General features: G+C 37.6%; 1 protein-coding gene and 1 pseudogene across 1 annotated transcript in view; both read left to right on the top strand.

Moving 5' to 3' along the window:
* The first annotated feature begins 5,285 nt into the window (after nucleotides 1-5,285).
* LOC139723364 (uncharacterized) lies at nucleotides 5,286-12,671 on the top strand (annotated as a pseudogene).
* A 9,409-nt stretch (nucleotides 12,672-22,080) lies between these two features.
* The window catches only part of LOC139723363 (uncharacterized), a 63,348-nt gene continuing 59,378 nt past the window's right edge, over nucleotides 22,081-26,050 (top strand). The window contains exon 1 of the mRNA XM_071634620.1: nucleotides 22,081-22,481. The gene's annotated coding sequence lies outside the window, so the exon portion shown is untranslated. The remainder of the gene's footprint in view (nucleotides 22,482-26,050) is intronic.

Raw genomic sequence — 26,050 nt, 5'->3', positions numbered from 1 at the left:
TACTATTGAAGTATATATATACATACTTCAATAGAGTAGACAACGGCAACGACAATTCATTATCCCCACTTCACCGTGACTGATATTGGGGATTTCCCAAAGCCAAACAAAATTAGCGCGTAGATGCGCGTAATGTACAATGGGCACTGCGTATGAGCTCTGTTCGCGCCCGCGTGAGTGACTTTGGTAACGACATGGCGCCTGTAGATCACGGGACCAGCTTTTGACCAATCACAGGCTTCAAAACACATAAGCCAAAAACCGAGTTGGCCAGACTCTCTTAATATACGGCACTGTTATACATGTACTCAATTCCACACTGTAGCAGGTGCAGTCACCTTTACCAAGAACAGACGCATTTACGTTGTGCTGCAGTTAGCAGTGGACCGACCGTATGTTCTCATTGGCGTCGCTCAGTGGAACATTCGCTCATGTTTTCGAATTCTTCTTTCTCTTTGCGGCCTATCACGAAGATGAACCTGACCTGCGTGTTTGTTTTGAGGGGGAATTGAACGTGGTCCTTATACTCAGAAGCTGATGCAAAATGGCCTAAAATGAGATTTTGGATTTTTTATTTCTTTTCTTGGTTCATGGACCTATAGGTTTTCCCATCCATTTTCGCACTTTTGTCATTCAATTTCAAAGATTTATATCCAATTTCGTCCCGAGAAGCACGTGGAACGCAAATCCTAACTTCAATTTCGTCAATTGTCATTGTTATTCGTTTTTCGTCAAACATTTTCGAAGACATAGCATTCAGAATCGTCAATACGGTCATTCAAATTCATCCCTCCCCCTGACGGATCGCAGAATGTGAAGATCAAATTCGTTTTTGTTCACACAATTTCATGAATTTTTCATTCAAATTAGTCAGATATTGTCGATTTTTTATTTTGATGGTGAACCAACTTAAAGCCGACGTATTTGTACTTTCTCTCGTAAATTGTATCATTCCACATTAAACCATTTGCTTAGACAATACACACGAAAAACATGACTGCCAACCAAAATTGATTGAAGGATAAACGACAGTTAAAAGTCATAACCCATCCCAGGACAGTATATGTCAGTGTCACATTTGAACTTTAACTCGTAATGTTCAGGTTTTCGCATCATAATGCATGAAGCAAACTTTAAATTTTGTACCCTGGAAAGCAGCAAACATAATCATGTTATCCATTCTTTGACATTAAACAGGCTACAATTCTACACTCAATTTGTGTTTTTAATCATGTTTGCCTAGAAATCGTTTGTCAGTGTTTTCGTTTGCGAGACGGTACGTCTGTTTGTATCAGTGTGTACTCGGATTGTTTGTGTGTGTGTCTGTATCTGTGGTTCTGTGTGTGTGTGTGGGGGGGGGGACACTTGTGTGTATGTTAACTCCTGAATGCAAAATGTGAACGGTTACAGAAAAAAAAATACATGAATGACTGGAAAATCACACCGGATAGAGAAATGAGACGAATATGAATGAAAATTTAACGAAAATGATTGACAAAAGACGAAATCGATCCTGCTGTTTTGCGTGCTGCGAGTGAGACTGACGAATTTGAACTGTAAATGACGAAAATGTATGCCCAAACACTAAATTGAATAGACTTTGTTTGAAAATGAACGACGAAAGACGAATTTGAAAGTAAGATTGGCCTGTTCCCGACATCGCGCGACGAAATTGAAGTAAAAATTGAAATTGAATGAAAAAAGTTTGAAAATGAATGGCCAAACCTATAGTATACTAGTACTACACACATGGACGAGTAAGGAAGGTCTTGCTTTGATCCCATCATCACCGCCGCCATCTGATTATGTGCATCTTAATTAGTAGGCCTTATCATTCAGGTGCTTGGATAATGACGATTGTGACATAGTGCATCGACACTGACAAAAGAACCATTTCCCTCATTGCGGCCTTATTTTGCTGAGGTGCCTTTTCATTCTCAACTGCCTTTGAATAAACACCTACGAAAGGGAGCAGCAAACCCGAAAAATGACAGTTTTCCTATCACAAAATTGAAAATTGCTGAAGTGGACACTTGTGGACAAGCATGCAACCTGGCTTTAATGACAGGACACATCTGCAATCTGTACGGTTAATGTCCATGTCAACTCTGGAACAATGTGTGAAAAATTGGAAAATTTAGATTACAAATCACAACCAACCTGCCAAAAAATTGCTTTCTCTTAAGTACGCGCATTTCGCAAATGAAATTACTTGAGCGATTATTTCCCAATGTATACAGTACAACTGCACATGTATTTTTATTGATTTAAGAGAGTAATTAGGTTCTGCCATTTTTTTTTTCAGATTTCTCAAAGCTCTGTCTTGTTTTTATCCAGGATGGTTGTCGGCAGTAATGTTAAGATCAAAGCAGGAAAGCATGTTTAAAATGCTTTTGTGCCACTATTGACAGAAACAGTTGCGTGAATTAACGAGCGAAGAACGTCCATGCCTGGTTGTACCCAAGGAGGTTGAAATGAATATTCCGTGCACAGAATTTTGATGAAAAATTTGGGAAACGTTAAACCCCCAAAGGCACTAAATCTATGGAGGGGAGCCGAGCTGGGGGGGGGGGGGGGGGGGGGGAGGGAGGGGTAATTTGAAGGGAATATCCCTATCCAACATGAGGGAACTTTAATATTTTTGTGATAGAAGTGACAGAGTTTGTGCACGCTTTTGATGAAATATTCGGAAATTTGTCAATCTCAAAAGTGCACTAAGTCCATGGAAAGGGACCGAACAGGGAGAATTGTTCATTTTCAGAATGCACTCTTCGGGTGATAATATCTAGACAAGTTTATAGCCCCTGGACTATATAGGCGAGCTATATGCCTGTTTAGTACCTCCTTGCACTTCCTCGGTTCACCACGTTTGTGTCACTTATTTACAGCACTGAGCCTGCTTTATACACTGCAAAAAGTCCGGTGTTAAATAGTGAACACCGAGCTGGTGTTAAATTTTCGGTGCTCATTTATGGTGTTAAATTAACACCTCCGGGTGTCATTTCCAAATATAAAACTGTTTTTTGAAGAGTTTCTTAGTAACTGCACTTCTTGTTGATTTTTAATTTAAACAAGGCGATCAAGAATTTTACATTAAAATACTAGATTTTTGAAAAAATGTGAAAATGAATTTACACCACAGTAACACCAGCTGGTGTGGTCTCTTATTGAAGCTGGACGGGTGTTAAACCATTAATATTACCACCAACAAATATCAAATCAACACCATGTGGTGTCATTTTTGAATTAACACCAGTACAGTGTCAAAATAACACCAGGTACAGTGTCAAATTAACACCACGAAGTGTCAGGTGAACACTTTTCAACACCATCACAGTGCATTTTCTACACCTGTGGGTCTGGTCCTCTATTGAAGTTTGATCGGTGTTAGATTTAACACCCATGGTGTTAAATCTAACACCGATGTTTTTACAGTGTACAGTATAATCGCACCATTGTTGTTCTTTGTGTAAAGCATACACACTCAAACACATAGGCCTAGTGTTATATGGTTCTCTGCATTAGTAAAGTCTCACGACAAAACAAGCACAAATGATGATGGGGGGGGGGGGGGGACGACAGGGAAAGACTTTATATGCTTATGTCTTTTCAGTCTAAACTGAATAGTGTGACAATCAGTGAGATTCTTTCGACAATGTCATATACATGCTTCTTTCCCACAGATCGATGTTCTGAACGGCAGTGATGATTATGCTGAAGTATTTTCATCGATTATTACAGTGATTGAGGAAAGGACACACACACACACACACATACGCACGCACGCACGCACGCACGTAGGCCCTACAAAATTCTTCCAGATGAAAACAATGGAGAAAAGGATACAAAACGAGAGAAGAAAAAACATAAGATGTATGGAACGATGAAATACAATAGACTACGAATAGTTTACGGACACAACCCATTCTTATCCAACAAAGCTTTAACAAACTCTCTTCAACTGATTTCTGAACTAGTGTTATAAACAAATGCGCAGATTCCCATAGAAGGAACATTGCCAAATTGTGTACGTTTGCTTAGTTAACGATTTCCTTTACATTTGAAGTTACCTCCTTTGAAGAAAGGACCTCGTATACCACAAACACACACCGCAAAACACAAGAAAAAAGTTACTTGAGGTAAGAAACATTGAAGACATGTAGGCCTACAAGATAAAGACAAAAAGAGTATTGACCGATAAAGGACAGTGGACTAGTATGGATTCATCAATCCATAACATGGGAGAAACAAAAGCTTTCTGGAGCGAACACAATGAAAGTGAGATAACAGATTTTCAGCCGCAAAGAATAATGCAGGTCAAAGGCGGTTGGACCAAGGAGGTATGAGAGAACATACCTCCTTGGTTGGACTAAGGCGTTCAATACATTGGTGCCAAGAAATGGGCGCTAAGCTTTTGGCAAAGCGATGATAGTTCTACGCGTAAAAGAGAAAACGGGACAAATGTGATGAGAGAAAAAGATGGGTTTCTGAGAAAAAAGGTCATAAAAAACAACAAAAAGTTCAAGAAATCAAGAATGTGTTTCTTCGTGTGTTTTTTTTCCTTCAAATTCTTTATTTATTGTTTTTGGTATTAGGTTTTTGGTTTTAGGTCATAATAAGAAAATATGGAATAGATGAAAGCAAAAAGAAAAAAATGCACCTACAAACACTGAAGTGGCACTTTTTAATAACAGAGTGAGTAGACCTACAAATTTGTTGTTATTTCCTATTTATTAGTTTTCCGTTATGGATTCTCCACGCGTTCCTCTACATGATCTAGTGTAGGATTATGGTTAGCCGGAGTACCGTTTGAATTGTGCAAACAAGGGTTAGAAATCACTAATGACCATGAAGCATTGTACTCTACAACAGGTGTGTTGTTACGAGAAGATTCGATTGCCTAACCGCAATACAGAGACGATAAAAGAACGGCGATATACCGATTCGATTGTTTCTACTCCGAAGAGCACAAGAGAGTAGATAGCGCCCCATGGTTCTTGATCTCTCGTGCAACTAAAAGGCCATCATCATAAAGACCTCTTGGTTCTTGCAACAAAGGGACAGAGTTCAACAAAGGACGTGTAAATCGATAAATCAACGACTCTTCAAACCCCGCAAGTGCAAAGAAGCCCGATAATGCGGTTGTGAATAACACCATGTACCACAAGAGGGGGCAATTTGCATAATTGATTGTCACATAGTAACCAATGACAACATATTGAAAGGCGGGCGTCCTGCGTGCACGCTCGGTGAATGGAGGAGCAGCGTTAGCTCTGGTGATGTGAATGGAGGAGTCAGCTCGAAACGGACCGTCCCACCGCCTCGGAAACTACCCCGGCGCCCCGCTGGTGCTGCTCCGCCCGGCTCCGTAAACTCGCAGCTAGCCACCTTCTAGCTTACTCACACAGTGCACAAGAGTGGACCAGAGATTATTGAATTGCTTTGTTACACGGCAGTTATGTTCGAAAATGTGAAAATTTTCACGCTACAATTATGTAATTGCTCGATACACTAGCTGAAGGGATGCAGCCGTATTCGTCCAGCGAAGAAAAGTGAGTAGAAATAGGCCTAGATATAGCACATTCCAGGACAGGGTAAACAGAGTGTTTGTTTGGCAAATTTTTTGCTGTGTACTCGAGCTTGAGTCTTAACTCGTCTCGGGTTTGGTGACCCGGCCGGCTCTGTGCTCTTGATATGGTTACGTGCAGGCGATCACTGTTGTGCGTTCATTATTGAGAAGAAAGTCAGTCTTTTGAGTTTAGGAGCCTCAAGCTTCAGGCTTTCCCGATTTCCTCTTTTATAAAGATCTATGTCATGACTATGCTTATATTGCCTTTGTAACGTAACTCTACAGTACAATTACAAATGAGACGTCATCTTTCTGTGCCCTGTAAATTGTAATTCTGTAAGACTAAGAGCTGTTATACTATAGGTCTCATTAGAAATCTGGCCTGGTTGGAAAGTTGATACAGTGCTATGCATTGCCATTGGAACAGGAGGGTTTCCAAGCTCCATGAACAATACAAACTGTCTATTATTATAATATGAATTATATTAAAGTCTAAGAAGTTAAGATTGATAAGAATGCTCACTGAGATTTATGTTTCTACATGTAGCCTGACCAGACACCGTGTTCCGCCTGTTGGGTTTTTACAGCGACTGGGCTGTAAGCACAATGAGCAATTTCCATGCTTTCAACTGATGCATAGCATATTCCAGACACAATTCTAACTGTAACTATACACAGCCCAGTCGCTGTACGTAGGTACGTCGCACAGCGTACTTACAGTGTCTGGTCGGGCTAAGTTAACTGAGGCTATCTGTATGGAACACATAGTCTATGGCTATGCCAAAAATGATTTCACAAGCATGCCACTTCTCTAGACTTTTTACATTTACCCCTGTAACTGCACCGATGCTGTGCCTTGCACGGCATCTGGTCGGGCTACTTCTGTTTTAGTGTGCACATGTACAAGCTGTAGTAAGTACACCAGATTCTATTAATCCATACAACTTCAGTCTTCTGCTCAGACACAGTCCTGTGTGCATTGCTTGTTTAATCCTGTTTACCATACATGTACCTGTCTGTAGCCAACCTATGTGTAGAAACTTCAGTCATTATATAGGAAGGTTGAACCTCATCATGTCCCTCTAAGATTAAGAAAAAAAACGTTTTAATGACACATTTTCACACTATTTCGCTCATATATTTGACGTCAGATACATTCAAATGTACGTATTATATTATATCATATTACAGTGTATATAATAGCCTTTGAAATCAAAGCAATGGGCTAGGACATATGGCAAAGCAAACTTTGGAACATATGGCTGAAGATGAAAGCTAGAATCATGGCACAATTTTGACTGTTGAGTGTTCAGTTGTACATATCAGGCATTGCACAGGACATCTTTTTTGTTTTGTTTTGTTTTACCTCAGATATGCGACCTAAAATACTGCAATGAATTCATGTAATCACAACATCAGGACAGATTTCAACAAGAAAAATTAATTGTGGTGACAACAATCTAATTCTGTCGTGTAATTCATCATTATTCCTCCACAGTAACAAAGAACCGACTGCGTATGAGCTCTCCTTTCCTCACATCAAGCTAGCCTCCCCGGAGGATGAGCTCCTGAAACAAGTCTCTCCTGGATTCCCTCTCCCCGACCCCGTCCTCCTCAACTGCCTCCACCCCGTACCGCCTGCCGAAGCTCAGCTCGTGTGGCTCTCTGTCGTCGACGGCCAGCAGTGACCGCTCGGACAAGCCATCCAAGGAGGCGCCCCCGGCCAGTGAGAGGGTATCCAGGGAGAGACAGGTCCAAAGCCGCAAAAATCTTGCGTGAGTTTTCATTGCTTTGCCTCTAGAGAATACTTAATCTTTATTGTGCCATTCATTTGCTGTGTTTGCACGTGATCTGTTTGAAAAGATATGAGGAGCTACATGTATTATGAGTCTGTGGATTAATCTGCAAACCCTGATTAATACTTGAAAATCCTGAAGGGCTAGACAATCCTGATAATAGCTACTGATGGATACCTATACAAATGTATATGGTAGATATTAATGAATACAGGCATGCCACACCTATTTAGTGTTCAGTTTTGCTTGTGTTTTCTCTTCAAAATAGCCACACATAAATTTTATCCTGGTCCTCATGCACATAACTTTTAATAATCAGTATGCTTGATTTTGAATACAGCTTCTATCTCAACTGTCTTGATGGTACAGTGTACAAGTGTATGTGTGTGATATGACACTGGAAAAATATCAAGAAACAAAGATAGTCAGAACTATACATGTATCAATCAAACAATATTTCCAACAGACATTTGACATTACCCCTCCACAACCCAGCCATTCTCAATAAAAGACTAGCACTAGTCCCTAAAACTAGTACTGTATAGCACCCATCACATTTGTATCTATACATTTTAGAGTGGCTTCAAATTTGAGCTCTGTAAATGTTTTTTTATTATTATCATATAATATTATTCATGGTTTATTGAAATTGTGACTTGCAGCAGTGAAATTGCTGAATTGCTCACAATTGTATGTAAAAGACATGATGCATGCATATAAATATAACAAAACTGTCTAATACTGTATACGCCGAATATTTTGCGAGGTTTTTATTTTCGCGAATTTCGCGAGTCGGGTGCTATTCGCGAAATTAGAAACACACGAAAATATTGACTCTGATACCGATGTGGATGTGACGTACGTGTGTTGAATTTGTCCATTCAGTATTGGACTCAACGATCGCGAATTTTACCACTCGCGAAATCGTAGAGAATTCCCAATTCACGAAAATTTTGACTCGCGAAATATATGGCATATACAGTACTTTTACTGCAAATACAATCCTAAGTAAGTCTGAGTGATTTCTGATGTTCCAATGTTCTGATGTAAATTATACTTTGTCTTTCCATCTTCCAGCTCCAAAAACCAGCAGAGGACCAACAACAGCCGTGCCAGGCAGCAGCAACAGGTGCCCATCCCTCCCTACACCATATCCCAGCTGCGCCGGCTGCAGAACATCCAGGTGCCCAGCTTCAAGAGGGCCCAGTTTGAGCCCCTGCTGGCCAGTCCCATCCGGCCGGTGGAGATCCCGGACCTCGTCGACGAGGAGAAGGACCAGGAAGCCGAGCGTGCGATGAGGGCCAGCACACGATTTACACAGTGAGTCTCGCACAGTTGTACATGTAGCTGCTTAGGTTGTATGTACATTTTCACTGTGTTCATTGTGTTGTGTGGTTAACGTCAACAATATTACAGCTACAGTGGTTCATGTTGAAACTGTAAATGCTTCTATTTTTATAGGTCATTAGCTATAAAAGAACCCCCCCCCCAAAAAAAAAAAACAAACAAACATACAAACCAAGAAGAAGAAGAAGAAGAAACAAACAAACTAACAACTCCCCAACCTCCATTAATGCATTTAAGTTTGTTTCAACATTTTGACTGGCTTCATTGTGCAGTATCTCACATTTAGCAGCAATATAGCCTTGATCTGGCATGAAGCAGTACAAGTACAGCTCAGTCTTTAGTTGCCAAAGAAATTGTTGCGTAGATTGATCCCTAAACAAGTGCTCTGGTATCTGCCACAGTGTGCTTGTAGGCCTATGGCTTCTCATAGAGAACTATATTAGTAACAATGGCAATATGTTATACACTGTATATACATACTCATCATACCTGTATTTGTTTATTGTACTGGTAATATCACCTCCCCCCAAAAAAAACCAAAAAAAAAGAAAAAAAAAGAAAAAAAAAGAAAAAAAAAGAAAGAAGAAAAAAAAAAGAAAAAAAAAAGAAAGAAGAAAAAAAAAAGAGAAGAATCCAGAAAGAGAATTTAGTTTCATGTGCCCACGTAACAATGTTCAAATCAAATCAAATCAAATCAAATATTTATAATCTAGGTTTGGAAGTGACATTACTTTTGCATTAGCAGTTCAACTGATTTTGTCAATTGTGTACTCACACATGTTACTTGTTGTGTATGAGTACTGTGACATCCTTTTCAGTAAGGAACAGCAGCAATGTTGCATATATATACATGACAAATTATATAGGATGTGTGTTTTGTAGTGACTATTGTGTGAAGCAGGTCAATTACAATCTTTAATTTGCAGTGCTGTGATATCAGAGAGTTGCAGTGTATTCACTGATGTTTTTGAAGTGTTTTCCAAGCAACTCACTATAAATTTGTCAACTACAGCTGTATCTGGCTGCACATATCTCGACTGCAGAGAGAAGTCATTGATACAAATAAACAGGATTTAGACAGGATCTGTTGTTACTTTCATCTTGGTGATATGGAAACGAGAATGCTGCATATTTGGGAAATGAAAGAAACTGATTTCTCCATCATCACCATGAATTCTAGACAAATGCATGACTATCTGACAAAACGAGTATGACATTCATTGTAATATCTTTTGATGTTTCACCATGTGAGTGACTACTTATCATATTTACAAAGGGTTTTTAGATAAACTTTAACTGTGAACAAGGTGAGCCATGTTCAATCTAATCATGTAAAAGTTTTCAGAATGTTGTCATATATTGAGCTCCATTATCCTGCTGAACTCTGAAGATATGGTATGCTTGACGTATTTTTCTTTCATCGCTAAAACATAAGTTAATGCCATCTACGAGTTGTATAAACTAAACTCGATTGAGCAAACTATGTTGACGTATCATGTAATAAAGAAGAAAGGAATAGTGGAAAGACAAAATCGCAAACGGAATCTATAATTGGATATGAAAATTAAATGAATATCAAAGCATAATCCATGATTCCTGTTTGCAAATATTGAAATTTTGATAGCTGCAGGAATAATTGTCAGAATGGAAAGGATGAGGTAAGTGATGATCAGTTAAGATTGCTTAAAATGAATCATTACAATCATTGATGGGAAAAAGAAATTGCTCTAGTGATGGACTTGAATATTCAAAGTATGTCAAACAATGATGTATGAAATTCTGCTGAAGATTTGGGTGGATATTCTTCCTACTACCATATATCTTGTGAGAGTGAGGGAAAAGGGGTATGAACTACCACTCAACTCTATTTGTTAACTTGTCCTAGAGTCTCTCCTTCTTCTTCTTCTTCTACTCTCTCTCTCTCACACTTTCTTAAACAGGAAAGCTAAACAAAGGTAGACAATAGCAAATGAGCCATGACATTTCATATGGTAGTAATGAAATATAGAGCTTTTATTCTAATGTACTCGTGTGAGAGAGATTTAGTGAAATTATTGGGAAGTGCAGTGTCTATGAAAGTCTATTGAGATGTGTAGAGGAAATATGGCTGATAGGCATAGGTACAAATAATGATCATGGTCCCTTTGCATTGGAGAAATACTTTGGAGTCTCTTCATATTGATAAATTGCAGTACACCTCTGACATCATCTTTTAGAAGGTCATGTCACACATTAGTGATGTTTTTCTGCATACTCCCGAACAACAGTTCGTCCCAATGTCACACATTAGTGATGTTTTTCTGCATACTCCCGAGCAACAGTTCGTCCCAATGTGAAGAATTCCTCAACTTCTGCTGCTCCGGAGTGCACTGCACTTTTTATTACGATCATATTATTGTAGTCTGTTTTCTTCAATTCTATGGCTGCTGTCACCTGTTTGGGAGCCTTTGTTGTACTAATTTATTAAAGCAGTTTCCTTGTATGCGTGGGATGAAGACAAGTTTAATAAATGAGGTCAATGGCAAGATTCCAACTTCCTTGTCATGGTAATGGGGATTGGGTTGAAGAATTTTGCTGTGGTGATTTGGTATTGACTCTGTGGCCCATGTACATTGTAAAGGTATTTCTAACACTTGAAACCTCTTCCTGTCTTGATTTGGAGTAGACAGGCTTTTTTTTTTTTTTTTTTTTTGGGGGGGGGGGGGTGTCATGGACTAAATATGTTTTTTCTTTTCCCATCATGAAATAGGTAACTTCGAATATTGTAATAAACTCATTTTTTTTTCTCTCTCTCTGCCAGTGGGTGACAGTATGTGTATTCTGCTTTCAGTGAATACACTTATTCAATATTATGAAGTTTGAATCACTATAAGCCAACGTGATACATTTGATACTCAGATGTGAAATAGAATGCACACACACACATGCACACATACACAACATATGTTTGTAGTTTCCATTTTAGTGTGTATTTGAATATTGGCATGATCCATTTATGTGCCTCTGACATATATCAAATGGTGTTTTCTTTCTCTTTTTTTTTCATCACTACAAGGTTTATAATATGCATGCATAATAAATACTCTCTTTAATAACTAATGTCTTGAATGTTTTAATCTCTTTTGTCGTACACTTCTGTAGTGCCAGCAGGACTTCCTATGGACCAAGGAGCGCAGCTGTGTCCATGACGATCCCCATGGCGACAGGAAGCGTGTACTCCCGTCCTCCACCTGACCAGAAGGCCGAGTGGCGACTGTCGCCGTACAGACACAAAAACTTTGACCATCAGGTAAGCTTGCCATATGTATTGCTGCGCAGGTCTGTTGAAATTTGTTCATCTCTCTCTCTCTTTCCCTCAGCTGCATCAGGTGTGTAAATTTTTCATTTTAAGGCCACCATAGACATCTTTAAAGTGCCCTGCCACTCCAGTATTCCAATTGGATTTGATAGGTCATGTTATATTGAACAAACAATGATTTCTTTCTTATTCTAAGTCTGATTTTTTTTTTTTTTGGGGGGGGGGGGGGTTGAGGGAGAGGAGGGAAAAAATCTCTCACATTTTCCAGTAGCATTCATTTCAAGAACAGTGAAATATTAATAAAAAGAATCATAACTATTATACATTTTTGGTCTCTCATCTCACAGTATAATAGCTCTTTATACCTTCCTTTGTATTTGAAAGAACATGAACATGTCATCGTATTCATTCTTAGTACTGCTTAAATTTAGGCAGACCTACCATCTCTAATTACTTACTTTTCTTTGTGTTCATTTTTTCATGCAGGCTGCAAGTCCAAACTTTGGACCATACTCGCGGGGCTTTGTCATACACTGCACAACCCCCAAGTCATGGCTGCACATGAAGCTACGGCGGACGAAGACAACATTGATGTAAAACAGCACATGGAGTCAAGCAGTAATTACATGTACCTGTTTGGTTAAAGTAAAATATTGCCACAAAGTTGAGGAGGGTCGCCAGTTAGGTATCTCAGGGAGAACATGATAATAACAAATAATTTCAAAACAGAAAGTGTCTGTTTGGCCATGAAATATGCATTGTAATGATGATTGTGCTAATATTTGTATTATCATTGTACAGGAAAAGAAAAACACAAATATTACTTGTTGTTTTACCTGTTTTATATGTTTGGTAATAATGTCTACCCAGAAGGAAAATATTTCTTTTTCTTTTTTTTTTTATTATTACAGCCCAAGTACACAGTTGTGGTAGCCATCCGAGCTGCATTGTAGATTAACTGGGAAGCTCAAACCCATTTGTTTTCTTAAAGTTACTGTCATTTTCGATAATAGATGTCTCTTTGAAAATGACAGATCTTCCCAAAGCACAGACAGCAAATCCTTAATATCACTTGTGCAACATTTGAATGCAAATTGGGCTATTACAAGTTAGTATCATTTTTATTCAGGTTAGAATTGAAATAGATCCAGGTTAATGTAAGATGAGCATTCAAATTGCATATGATGCAGCCAAAGAATGCAGTTTTCTTTTCACCTAGGTAAGAATTACCTTACAGAGATATTTGATACATAAGTGCAGCTGATGTAACTTTTAAGTTTCCAAGTTGTTCAACAATATTTTAGAAACTCTGACTTTATGTAAACCAGGGGGAATACCCAAAGTGAAACAAGATAAGAGAGTTTTGTGAGCAATAGTATTGGAAGTCTAAGACCCTTCAAAGGATGCTGACGTTCAGAAAGTTGTGTTTATATGAAGATATGTGTTATTCTTATTACGGGAGCATGTGAAGTTCCAAATCCATTGCACCGTTCGAGAGGGAGATAATGTACCGAAAACATTAGCCTTTGTTTCATCCAAATATAATGAGTTTTGCTATGTACACAGACTATGCAATGCATGGAAGGTTCTGAACCTGGGAAATATACTATATTACAATGTGTGTACATTCTCATATATGTGTGATAAATGTTGTCAGAGAATAGTGTATTCACGTATCACAAGCTTGTGGCTGTGCTTATTATGGGAATTCTTGCTTTGTTTTTCAACCCTTGCACTTTAGTACACAGCAATGTCTATGTCACTTGGGAGTATGGGGACACTAATATTGAAACACAAATCTTGCCAGTATGTGCCAACTTTTTTTTTCTGACCCCAATTTACCAACTTGCTGTTTTCACTCTGTTCTACCCAGCATAATTATCCCATTTGCACATGAATGTAAACATTTTGCTGTTTAGTGGTCAGGTCCGTATGCTGGCCGTATGGTATGTTCAAATGACAGATCTTACGCACCCAGGGTCTCGTGCCCAACACACGAAGGTCAGTTGGGGTCACACTTCTAGTGTCGACCTGTTCACTTCCAGGAATGCAGAGTTACTGTGCGGCAGGCACAGGCGGAGCATATATGCGGTAATCGCATCAAATTTTTCCCTTTTTATCATGACTAAAACATTGTCACTTCACAATAGAAATGCATTTTCAGAGCTTATAGCTTCATATTTCTTTTTCCAACATGTACCAGTTGCTAAGAAAATCTACAAAACCATGGTAGTTTTGAGATAGAGATATTGCTCCATGTTTTTGATGCACAATCAAATAGAGCTCGCGCTGCGCACCGACATAGCATTGTTGACTTATTGTTACGGGAAGTACTAGTAGATAGGGCCTGCCGCTGTTTGAGTTTTTGCACTTATACATGTATATGCGATAGGGAGAATTCATAGTTTATTTCCTTTTCATTTCTGATCATGTGACACTTTTTTGTCAAACTTTAATCCATCAACTCCCAGGCACCACATTTCTATTGGCTTGATGCCATATCTTTTCATATTTATCATTTGTTGGTGGTTGTTGAAGGTAGGGCCCTACATTTGCACATCCTTGCAAGTTTGCTTGTGGTAGCCTAGAAAATCATTGTGTGTTTAATATTCCATAACACAAACTAAAGAAAGAGTTACATTGTACAACAATGGCTTGAATTTGTTGATTGTTTAAATGATACAGGATAATTTCATTAAGCTTGACTACTCTCAAATGTTTCAGCATCTTGTGTTGCTCTTGCTGAAGGAAAGGTTCCCCCTTTTCACTATTGCTCTGCATTTACTGCCATCTCCAAAATATCATTTAACATTAACATCAATGTCTGTGGATTTACCAATGTGTCTGCCATGACTACATCTACTGTGGACAGGGTGAAAATTTCTTGTTCTAGTATTTTGACTTAATACAAAAGATAGTACCCTCTGCAAACATTAATGACTGTTGCAAAGTGTTATGTGACACCTCCCCAAGAGGGTCACTCTTATTGTTTGATTTCATAATCCCCAAAGTCAGACATTCCAGAAATCTTTAGTATTTGCCATGAAGTACTTGAGGCATTTTATTGTGTGCTGATAGCAGAGCATCTGGGTAGGGAAATGATGGTACTGTATTACACAGACTTTCAATGCAAATCACATATTTTCATGCAAAAACTACAATCGTACAGTGTATAGACTTGGTGTGAATCATTTATTTTCATTCAAGTACCTGATGTGTAGACTACTTTATAGCAGAACTTTTATTCATCAGTACTTCTGTTATACTGAATTATAATTTCCCCTGGTTTTGGCAAGCCGTGTTGTGTCTGGTTTTTCATGTGGTGCTCACTCACCTTTATCATTCGTATGAAATCAAAGTATTGATAATTAAGTGTTCAGTGGAATGGTATGTCATCTCTCATGGACTCTTATGGCAGAGCTCCACACTAACTTGTTTTTTTGGTATCCCAGTGGGCCACCAAAATCATCAATTTCAAATTTTTGGTGGCCCGAGAGAAAAATTTGGTGCCCCCCCCCCAAAAAAAAAAAACAATAAAAAAACATTATAAGTCCTTTCTTTTATGAGTCACACACTCACTGCATGCATTTATGCATTTCCGGTGCAAAAAGTTACGAATTTATCAACATACTTTTCAAAAAATTTTGGTGGCCCAAGGTGGGCCACCAAATTTGCCCTTTTTTGAAATTTGGTGGCCCGACTTTCATTTTTGGTGGCCCCGGGCCACTAGGCCACCGTTAGTGTCGAGCCCTGCTTATGGGTTTAAAAGGGTAATAAGAGGTCATACTGGTGCTATGCAGTTTGGGGTTCTGTGGTATTCTGTGTGATGGTTCATGATGCAACTGTTTCCTCTGGAATTTATCAGTTTGTCCTGAGAAATAAAGATTTATTCATCCTTCCAATGTTTGTATTGCCAAAACCCTTAATGTGTGTGTCCTTTCGTTATGTATTACACAAAGTTTGGTATTCAATGATATTTCAACAGTGATGGCGATGATGAAGTAGTCATAATGAAAAATGTAATCTTTCATCGTATATTTTACCCTCATGGCTGTGTACAGCACTTTTAAATGATATGATCTGGTGAACTTTAAAAGCTGGTGAAAATTTACCAGAATGTTGTGCAGACTGTATTATTCATGCTGTTGTACAGGAAATGGTTGCATCGGAGCAGGGAGGTGAACGTCTCACCTCCCTGATCGGAGACTTGAAATATTTGCTGCAGGTGACAATCGGTTTTTCATTCTGTTCTTTACCTGTATATTTTTCTTACTTTTTTGAATTAATATCACTTTTATTTACTTTGCTGTTGACAATCTACCATGGGTGTTATTTGTGTGCTTTATCTTTTATTTTTTTTCCCCACTCTCTCTTCTCATTTGGATCAACTTGGTATTTTATGCAAACTTTGTCTTGGCGGAATGGGCCCATGGCATGCCAGGTTTCCAATCAAACACATTGCACCATGTAGGGTGTGAACGGCATCGCGACAGTAATGACACATTGGGATCATGGATTTCTTCTGAGTAATAGCTTATGATTTTTTATTTTCTTAATAAAATATGTTGGGCACGTGGGGCTGGGAACTCACTGATTTGGAACCTCCATTCAAAAATGGTTTAGGTAACTAGTCATATTAATCCTTTTTTCACTCTCCCTTCGACAAACATGAAATAAAGGACGCTTGTATATATTTTAGAGTTTAATGCTATGTAATGAATACATGTTTAAGTAAAGGCTCATTGTACCGGATATGCAAGCAAAACTTCCAAGATTCACCTCTATGTGTGATACTTTGTGATAGATCAAATGTCCACAAAGATGTACACTGTATGTCATTGTCTATCTATTATCCTGATACATGTATCACATCCATCTATGTGTGTTTGCTGAATTAGGAGGTATATCTCTCCCCATGTTGGTCCAATGGTAGAGAGAAGTTCTTACAGACACTATCTTACACCTTAATGTACAAAGAGATATGTATTATACACTTTTCACATGAAATACTGGTGAATTAAAGTTTTTATGTAAGAAAGAAGTCAGTGTCAAGTTGTTTCTTGTGGTTTTTATTTTGTTCATTTGACCATTAAGAGATATGAAGGGTTTGTTTGCAAAAACCATAAGTCCATTTTTGAAGATTTTGAAGTACGATCTCCGTCATAAAGTACAAAATAATACCTTTTAAATTATATATTGGTCACTACATATAAAGGTATATTTTTTAAGTTATGGTCAAAAGAAGCAAAAATGTTCTTATTATTCTCTTCATTTTTCTTGACCTTTAATCGCAAATATCTCCATTTGGCAAATATGGACTTATCGGTTTTTGCAAACAAACTCTTCATATACACTGCATGTACATTTTATTCGTACTCTGTGTTAATCTGCATTATTTCATCACAGATGAATGTGATAGTTTAAAATGCATTCTGATTCCCTAGATTTACTTTGCTTCATACAACACAGTTTTCATACAATGGACATACAATAGAGAAAAAAAAATAGTTTTGAGATCTCCATGTCACTGTGCAGTTGTATACAACATTTTACAAGTTGCCCTGAATGAAGAATGATAATAGAAATGAATGGAATGGGAGACGTGTCAACATAAAATGTACATGTATCCAGACTTACTGTGGACATTGCAAAATTTTGTGTAATTTCACTTGTTTTCACGGAGTAGTGACCGTGGCAGCAACCTCGTATTATGTAAGTTAGTTGAGGAAGCGTTGCTATCAACTCGCAATTCTTTCATTGGTTTGTGCACAAAATTACCAAAATTATTTTCAGAGGACGTCTTAGCAACTACCCATGAAGTTATTGCTATTTTTTTGTAACACATACATTTGTGCAAAACATGTACAGTTGAACCTCTCTTATCCGGCCTCCCTTTATCCGGATCTCTCTATTATACGGACGCAATCTCGCCGTGATTTTTTTTTTTTTTTTTTTTTTTTTTTTTTTTTTTTTTTTTAATTACGGGAGGAAAGGGGGATTCCCAACTCCTTGAGAACTCCTACACAAAGAACAAACACACATGAATTACATATTACTTCCAACATAACATACATTACATCAAATTTCCTTCCAAATTGCTTACCTTCAAACATTTTAACATCCCCAAACATCCCCAAATGTAACAATGAAAAGGTTGCAGTATACACATTACTACGTACTACAATGGGCTACATCAGTACATGTGTATGTATGTGTACATGTATAAAGCATTGAGTCTCCCGTATCCGGCCAAATCCCTTATCCAGATGAGCCCCGGTCCCGACTTGTCCGGATACGAGAGGTTCAAATGTACATGTACATTTTTAATGTTTATTTCTCATTAAAAAAAATATGGTGTGAACAATTATGTTTCAGTCAAAAGGGTACATGAAAAGCCCCAGTGACATCATCCCCTCTTGTAATGTACGCATGTGTTTATTGCCTTGTATCTCTACCTAAGTACTTTAATTAGAAACATAATGTTGCAGGAGTGACAAGACCTTGTATCTCAAATTTTGTTGAAAATCACTTTTTTTTTTATTAACCACATGCTAGTAAATAATCAAGTGATGCCCTGTCCAAACCATGATAGCTGTCCTACCCCCATAATGAAGCAACTGAGGGATGTCAAAAAAGGCAATTCCATTTGTTATCAAGTGATGCCCTGTCCAAACCATGATAGCTGTCCTATAGCTGTCCCCATAATGAAGCAACTGAGGGATGTCAAGGAAAAGGCAATTCCATTTGATACAGAGTTTTAGCTGCTGTGCTTTTTCACTCTCCTAAACATGAATTTTTTGACATTTTTGAGATACAAAGTCTTGTCGCCCCAACAGCAATAAAACCTAAGAGAAACGGGCATGCTGAATTGCTGTTACTGAAGATAATTCTATCACTACCCAAGTACTTTAAAAGGAACATAATGCCACTGGGGTGACAAGATCTTGTATCTCCAATTTTGGCAAAAATCACTCTTTTGTTTATTTGCCAGATAATCAATCAAGTGATGTCCTGTTGTCCAAAGTTAATCTTAGCTGTCTTACCCCCCAAAATGAAGCCACCAACGGATGTCAAGTGAAAGGCAATTCCATTTGTTACAGAGTTTTAACTGGTGTGTTTTTTCGCTCTCCTGATCATCAATTTTTTTGTTGTTGATATTTTTGAGATACAAAGTCTTGTCGCCCCAACAGCAATAAAACCTTTAAGAAACATCATGCTGAATTTGCTGTTACTGAAGATAACATTGCACACTCAAGCAGCTTCTTTATCTTCAGTTTCTCTGCAAAATAACTGCTCTTCATTCAGTAAAATATACATTGGAAAACATAATATAGTGATATATATTTTCCATCAGAAAGGTGGAGAAAAAACAGGAGAAGAAAAAAAAGACAACAACAAACAACTCTCCCACGTCCCAGATCTATTGCAAAGAGAAAATATTCCACTGAATTCAAAGTTTTGAAGAGTTCTAATGCTTTAATAAGGAATTTCAAATCAATGGGCTATCAATACCACCAATTATTTCATATTTTTTCTTGACCAAAAAATAATACTCTAGTGGAATGTACAGTTGCAACCATATCAGTAAAAAAAAAAAAAAAAAAAAAAAAAAAAAAAAAAAAATGGACAAGATATCATACTCGCGTGCACACACACTCACGCAAACAAAAATCTCGTTTCATTGTGAGTAATATGACTACAACCCCTTTCTTGAAGAGATCAGTGTTGCACAGTTGGAGACTGCCATAGTGTAATGCTAAGCCAAGGATACACAATCCTTGCTAACTTCTATCATCAATTTTTTTGACTTGAGCATGGTGTAAAGTAGAAGACCAAAGTACATAATCTTGTGAATTGAAGGCTCTTTTTCTCGCTTTAGTATAAAGTGCCTAGTCGGCTTCATTCACGGCAATCATTGCTACTCAAGTTGATAAACATTTTGATAAATTATTTCCCCTCATTTCTCAACAGCGCCATCTCAACCCGCGATGCTAACAGAATCACGGGCTGCTGATATGAATACTAGCAATGATTTAAAGGGTCATGAATATGCAAATTTCTATGAAATTAGCGCGCGCCTACACCTACGTCACAGCACACACATGTGTTGTGTGCATAATCTAGCTTCGACGATCGGCGTGGGTACGGCGAAAAATTACATGCACTACCCTCCAGTATGGAACCGTGGAAAAGCGCGATGGAAAGTGGTATGTTCTGGTGAAATAAGATGAAATTTCATTGTATTTCTCTACGGAAATTGATCATCAGATATTCATGAACTTGACTGGGGAAGCGAACTGATAAAGGTATGTACGTATAATTCTTTTAAAACACGACGCCGAACACCTCTCCGATCGGAGAGCGAGAGGATACTGTATTGCGTGTGCGTATTTTCCATTGATGCTGATGCTGCATGAGAAGTCCTATGCATGTGGCATGTAGTGTACAGTAGGCTACAGGCATGTAGGCCGCAGTTCGCCGGGCGGGCCGATGGCTTCTGACGTGTAGTCGAATGAATGAAACTGGCTTCGTTCGGGCTTCGGCTGTACTTGTGATAGCCAGGTTAGGTAGTTTGTGCAAGTTACAGAGTCTACTCAACTCTGTCGAAATTTCACGAATTGAGCTACCTGAAATGTTCCGATTTTTAAATGAGCGTTTTTACTTCTCAACCAACTGTGTGAATTGATGCAATAGCCAATAACAAAACCATCATTAATTCTCATAAATTAGCTAGTTGGCTAGTCTAACTGTCTGTATCGTGGTTTAACGGGCTAGTGGTATGATTTTATAGACAATAACAATAGTATTTATTAAAATTCTATCCAACATTGATTGACATTGATAACCCAGTCCAAGAGGCAAACATATAGTGTCGAGTGGAGAGAGAACAATTTCCGGATTTTTAAAAAATATTTCGTTCTAGACCTATTTATTTATTTATTTTTTTTTTGTTCCTGCTGTGTTGACTCTCTGCGTCTGTGACATGTTTATTAACTATAAAGTATAATAGACGCTACATGCATACCATGATCTAAATACCAGGTAAAGTTTAAAACCGTAATTCTAACATTGCTGGACTTTAAAAAAAAAAAATAGAAGAAAAGATTCTTAAATGAGTAGCTACAACTGTATGCGAGTAGGCGACAATGCCTGTAACTAGGTCTATAAACTGTTAGGTAGACATCTCTAAATCAACATAGCATTGCAGTGTTATCAATTCCAATTGTTCAGTGTTTTATTGTTAATGTTTAATTCATATGCAAATGTTGATGCTTTCAAAAATTCTATTTGAAGGCCCCGTCACACTACAGCGAATGCCCAACGAATGCCAAGCGAAAGCCCAACGAATTCGAAAATGTGAAGACAGTTTGCATGTCTTACGTTCTTTGAATTCATTAGCTATACATAGGGATTCACAGAGATACGCTGGAGATTTTGGACATGTTAAAAAAAAAAAATCGGCTCCAGCGTATCTCTGCGAATCCCGACGAATGGCTAATGAATACAAAGAACGCCAAGCATGTTATGAACTATTCTAGTATTACCAAAGGATGTGAACATATCGTCAAATTTTCAAATTTATTGGACATTTGTTGGGCATTCGTTGGGCATTCGCTGTAGTGTGACGGGGCCTTAATCTTAGTACCGGTATGCGGGGACCATGGTACAAAAATGTTGGAAGAAAATGACTATATGCCTACAGTAGCTAGAGTAGTAGAGGTAGATCTATATAGAAAAATAACACTGTGGCTGGAAAGTTCAAACATTATTCTTTACAAACATTTCCAAACATAAAAGTAAAAATATTATTATGCTGTATGAAAGCTGTATTTTTTTTTCAGTTCCACCCAACCATAGTGAAATCCTAATCCTTGGGTACTAACAGTGAGAATGTGATTTAGAGGGGTTAGACTGTATCACTATCAGATTCCTATTCAATGTTCACTTATGGGGTATAGAGGTCTAGTACAGATGTGAAATAACCCTTACTAGTCATGTATCTATGTAAGTCTATAATACTGACTATACAGATGTATATCTGATCGTAGGTTGTTAGGTTAAAGGGCCTTTTGTGGTATACACTAGATATTTTAGGATGACTCGAAAGTCGAGTGTTCTAATTTGATCATGCAGAACGGTTTCCCTTCATCTCGTCTACATTGAAATCTTTTTACCAGAAGGCCGTTTACTTTTGCTATCAATGGGTGCTGACTGGACGCAGGGACTCTGATCTAGGATGATGCAAGCCACTCTGCGGATCTTCTGACGGCTAGCCTCGCCTGCTTGGATTCCTGGATTCATCTTTATGACTACTCTTGCTGTCATCATCATCATCATCATCACTGTCATCAGTATCATCTTCTTTATCAGGTTGTCATCTTGAGGAACATCATTTCTCAAGTCATCTTTCCACCGCCAGCCGTTTGAAAAGACGCCTGCTTTCATCACTGATAAAGTCAGATCTTTCCAGGTACAGTATTTAAAATGAGTGAGTATATATCCCTGTGGACAGAACTGGGTCTCTATATGGTACGCCATGACAATCCAGAGATTCGTTGGTTTTCTCCAAATGACTTATAAATTACCTTCTCTGTAGTGTGTTGGTGAGGAATTTCATTTGATTGTTTTGTCATCAACAGAGATAATGGCGTTGATGAAAATACAAAATTGTAGGCCTACATCTAAGTGGTACAATTATAGATCTCCAAAGTTGCTACCAGATTACAATCTCTTAGTTGTTGTATTTTTTTCTTCTTCTGAACCAAGCAATTTTATAGCCAGCAATCTAAGACACTTCATGCATTACATGCAAAAACTACATTAATCTTCTACAGTGGTCATGAGTTGGAAATATGGTTTGATTGCCCAGCCTAACAATACAAATGATTCAAGAGGGAAATCGTCTTTCCAAAATGAAATCTGTGATATTTTTAATTAATTATTATCATTATTATTATTATTATTATTATTATTTTTTTTTTTTTTTTTGGGGGGGGGTCTAAAAGTCCAAAATGAGATAGCTTGTGAATTGTACATATATGTGGCAAAAAGTTTGACTCAGATTTGTGGCTGACCTGTCAGATCTTGACATTATTTTGATTTACACAATTTATCATCTTTTATAAAATCACCTTTAAAGAATCTCTGCAATCTGATTGGTCAGTTATCATGCATGGATTTTTACTGATCCACACTGAGCCATGTGTCCAGGTAAATCTGAACACACGACTCAAGCCTTGTATAGTGATGTAGGTGTTCCGGACGCATGATGGGGAAAAAAGTTGAATTTCATGAATTTACTGGTCCAATTATACACTGTAAAATGAATGATGCACAGGCCTATTTCGTGGGTAGGTGAGAATTGGACGCTCTCTTTAGCTTTGGAACCAGTCTTTAAAACCACTTGCTGTGCTTGTGGGTTTTCATAAACAGTTCTGAAGTTAAACTCGTGCATCAAGTTCTCACTGATCCACTCTGTCCTGTGCATCATTTGTATCCTGAGGCTCATAAAATGGCAACTCCTAATTCTTCTGCATATCCCATTCATAGACAGATGAGATGGAATTTAAATTCTTTAAATCTGCCCAAAGTCAGAGGAAAAAAGAAATGCTAGTAACTGTCATCTTTTGAAAGTGTGGTGCACATTTGATCTGCAATTTCAGCTGATGAACAACATACAAAATGTATATTATGTAAAAAAATTCAAATAGTAATGTTTACATTTTTATGGAAGAAAACTGCCACAGCAAATTGTGATGCGGTACCAAGAGAATCATTCTCTGACAGAGAATTATATTCTACACTCGGCAAAAAAAAGAAAGTGAACACTTTTTAAGTTCATATTTCTCATAGAATATTTGGCTACATATCAATGTTTTATATACCACGTTAAAGGTAATTGAATTGGCTGTCAACCTGGTAGGTCAATAAAAATGGAAACTTAGTTATGCGTGAGTGAACACATTAGTTTTTCTCTTCCAAGGCACATAAGTAAGAATTACAAAAATGGGCAAGTTGTCATTCATGTGTATGTGCTCTTCCATATAACAACGAGAACAAAAGACAAATTTAACACAATAAGAAACACAAGTTAATTTTAATACAAAAATCAACCTAGATGATCTCTATGTTGTCTTGATAGCCCGCAAAGATAAAAGAGGCAAAAAAATAATAGAGGAAAATGAAGAATCTTCTGTCAAATCCTAATTCAAATGACGTTATAGAGAAGAAGCAATATTAACAAAACTGGTAGAAATGTGAAATTTTATTTGAGATTGAGACAATTGAAAATGATATTTGGTTCTTCAATTTGTCTCATTAATTCTTAAATTCCTAAATTAAAAGAAGGAAATAAAGACATTCTGTCTATTTTATGACCTTTTCCGCTTACTGCCTTTGTCATTTGATGTTTGAGTTGACAGAAAAAAAATTATATTCCTCCTTTAGTTTCCCACTTTGTTTTGTTTCAGGATATAAAGAGAAACAATGGAACGGAAGCTTTTTTTTTTTTTTTTTGCTATTCTTTCATGTCCCTCATTGTTTTAGATTGGCCTTTTGTTATCATTGCTATCTTGAAGGCAATTACAAATGGGTGGCAAAATGTCAAATTTCTGCAATTTTTACTTATGTGTCTTGGAGGACAAAAAAGAAAAGAAAAGAAAAGAAAAGAAAAGAAAATGTGTTCACTTACAACTGTATGTGTAAAATATTTCTTTGTATTAACCTACCAGTTTGATAGCCAATTAAATAACCTTTAATGTGATATACATGTATGACACAATGATTCTTATCAAAATTTTGTTTGAAAACTATGTTCTGGAAAAAGTGTTAATTTTTTTTTTTTTTTTTTTGTGCTGAGTGTAGATATACTGGTGCTTTAACAGGATCAATAGCATATATATTCGTACTGAAACTTTATGCTGTACCACATGTACAAAGTACATGTAGCTGATAACATCTGAACAGAGCTCTGTACTAGTATTTGAATGTGTCGGGGCTACGTGTTAGTAGTTGGTGTAAAATCAAGTTCAAGTTTTTCACACGTTTTTGAATTCCTGACTGAGAACCACACAGATGGAATGGAAAAGAAGCATTATCCCTGGCAAGACAAAATTTAAAGATTTTTCTCCTTGGGGGAGAGATATGCAATACATTTGTGTCATGGGATGCAATGTACAATGTAGCTGATAATTTTGCAAGTATGGGTCAACTTCTGAAGTTGTTGATATACAATGTAAATACACTGAAATATTCAACATGCAAAGTGTGTGCTTTAAATACAGGTAGACAAGCTATGCCTTCAGGGTCTGACATAAATATTTATTATAAATGTGTTTTGACATATATGTTATCTCTTTTTATGCATTCAATTTTTCATTGTTGATTCAGTGCTTCTTTGCTTTGATGGTAATACATAATGAAGAGAACTTGAAGAAAAGGGCTCATGAAAAGATTGCTTACAATTTGTTCAATATTCTACATTGTGTTTCTCCTATAATAAAAAAAGCTCCCCAAACTGTGGGCTTACTACAATGCCTGCAGATCTGAAACTTACATTGTGTTTTGTTGTCTACCATAGTTTGCAGTTGGCAGCTATGGGCCTACCTTAGAAGTTGGCAGGAAACTTTAAGAGTAAGGATGCCCTAGTGTTACTGCCCTGGGTACAACTCGAAAAATGTTTGCTTTCTACATGACACTGCTGCACTATGGAGCTCTGATCGGGAATGAGAAAAACCTGTCTTGTTGAGTGCAGGGTTAGTAGTTTTCAATGGGAGGTGTGGTACCCAAACATACCAGCTTGAGTACAATCAATGGGTTCTCTTGTGCAGAACCCTATTCTGGGTTTTGCAGTGAAATTGAATGCACTATTCTACAGTGTCAGGTGTCTGCATCTTTTCTCAATGTGACGGCTCATAATTTATTTTGCGCCATTCATAATGTTTTGTTACAGTTGTACAAACAGCTGTAGATCTGAGATGCCTATTCCCCCCCTAAAAACTGAGTACCCTGTCATAGACAACTACAAATGGGGTGCACATA

The sequence above is a fragment of the Diadema antillarum genome, unplaced genomic scaffold (assembly GCF_040938485.1).
Source record: "Diadema antillarum isolate AM-2024a unplaced genomic scaffold, OU_Dant_1.0 scf00000187, whole genome shotgun sequence".
Classification (NCBI taxonomy): domain Eukaryota; kingdom Metazoa; phylum Echinodermata; class Echinoidea; order Diadematoida; family Diadematidae; genus Diadema; species Diadema antillarum.
The sequence above is the reverse complement of the archived record's forward strand: the minus strand, read 5'-3'. Positions and strand labels throughout refer to the sequence as shown.